This window comes from Lipotes vexillifer, unplaced genomic scaffold (assembly GCF_000442215.2).
Source record: "Lipotes vexillifer unplaced genomic scaffold, Lipotes_vexillifer_v1.1 scaffold1066, whole genome shotgun sequence".
In the NCBI taxonomy this organism is placed as follows: Eukaryota; Metazoa; Chordata; class Mammalia; order Artiodactyla; family Lipotidae; genus Lipotes; species Lipotes vexillifer.
This window is the reverse complement of record NW_006771394.1, coordinates 544,369-546,622: the sequence shown is the minus strand read 5'-3', so window position 1 is coordinate 546,622 and position 2,254 is coordinate 544,369.

Genomic DNA, 2,254 nt, shown 5'->3' with positions numbered 1-2,254 from the left:
ATATCTACATTTTACACTCTTTCCTGACCAATATTTTAGCTGGGAATGGAATCCCAGCTTGCTTCCCCATAGGACTTTGCAAAAATTATTTAACTGATATCTGGCATCTACTTTTTGCTGTGAGAAGCCTGTCATCAGTAAAATTTTCTACCTAAAAAAGAATAAGAACCTCACTTCTTTTTTCTGGTAGTTTTTAGATTTTCTAGGTATGGATTTGTTTTTCAAATCTTGCTTGCAACTTAGTGTTGCTTGCTATATTTGAGGAATCATGTCTTTCTTCAATACTGAAAAAAAAAATTTTGGCCATAATCTCTTAGAATATTAACCCTGCCCCGTTCCCTCTAATCTCTCTTAGAACTCTTATTAGATAAATGTTGGAGCTTTTAATTCTTTCCTCCATGCCTCTTAATTTCTCTTCTATTTTCCCATCTCTTTATCTCTCTGAACTGCATTCTGGGTGATTCTGTTAGAGTTTTACAATTCAGAAAAGTCTTTTCTTGAGAGATCTAATTACTGATTAACCTATTGAGTTTTACTTTATGCTGAATATAAGCATTATACAAAAAAACTATAGTTTTAACCTAATTCCCTGACTATACCAAAGAGATGAAAATGCATATTCTTATGCAAATGTTCTTTTTGTGGTAGATGTTTCTGGAGATGTTCCTGATTCATATTCTGTATAAATAGAATCTTGCCATTTCAATCCTATCATAGTGACATATTGGACACTTGTGATAAAATGAAGCCAGGAAACATTTCTAATATACACTGAGACATATATTTTTCCAGTTAATTATCTATCCCATTTTAAAGTATGCTTATTTTTAAAGTGTCAAAATGTACTAATCCATACTGCAATTGTTTGGAAAACTTCATGAACAAGTATATTTCAGCAAGAAAAGACATTTGATGCCAGCCAAATTCTCTTTTTTTCTGTCACTATAAATGGCTTTCCTATTTTCAACAGTTTTTCAAAATCGAAGTCATATCTAAGCTGACAACTTCTTTGGCAAGTCTCAGCTAGATGTAATTTGAAACAGTCAAGGAAGCAAAGCCTAAACAATAAGGTTTTTAATGGGAACGATGACAGATCCTTAACTACTGTCATACTGTGTCTGACATCAGAAGACTTGAGAGGAAATTTGTTAAATAAATACTTGCAGTTAAAGGAATACACCTGCATTTAGAGTATGTGTTCTGTGTCATAAAAATATGTAAGATCTGAGAATTCAGTGATGTTAAACACTTAACAAAAACATACCTGAAAAATACCCCCAAGGAATTTTTCTCTTTCACCTTCAGAATATTCTTTATCTATAGTCTGCATCCAAAGGTCATTAAAAGGTCACAAGGGATAAAAAAAAAAAATCAAAGCGCTCCTCCTTTTAGCCTCAGCTTAGTTCTATACAAAACAAGGTTGTTTACTTACTAAGTGAGAAGAAAATTCTAATGTGACCTTTAAACCACTATTGCTTACACACACATATACACACATGGTTTGCTTTTACTAGAAAGAGACTTTTTTACTATTAACACTGTATTGGTATTCATGTATTATGTATTCAGTATACATGAATATTATGTTTTAGAAACACTACAGATTGGGGGCTTCCCTAAGAAAACTCAACTAAATCACCAGGAAAGCTGAAATGAGCCTATACTTGACAGTTGGTTTAATTTATAACAATTTTCGCTACTTCAATTGCCTAAGCTTAGTTTCAGATAAAAATTACTATCTTAGTTTAGGCTTTTTATGTCTCAACAGGTAAAATACCAATTCTGATGTGTAAAACTCCTTAATTTAAATGAAAATTACTAGGCAACATGAAGAAAAATTAAGTCTGTGTTTTAGGACACAGCTAAACCCTCCAAACCCAATGAATGTTGGCACAGCTATCATAGAGAAGAGGAAACTAGCAGATGATTCTGGGAAGATGTGGCTTGATTATACCTCTCTTCTCCCCCACTACCAACTTCAATCTATCTCCCTTTCCTGCGCTGAATAGCTGCTCAGCCCTACAAGCTAGCAGGACCAGATAAACTCTTGGGCTCTGTGCAAGTCCTAGAGGAGAAAAACCTGCAAGATTGTCTCTGTCTTACATTGGTTAAGCACTTGAGACTAGAACTGAGGGTGAGTGTCATAAAGTGGAAGATTCCAGGGAGACCACAGAAATGCAGAGACCTGTGTATTCCCAGGCAAGGTCAAGATCAACCCTAGCAAAGGGCCTGACACCCTGATACCTAAAAGGCC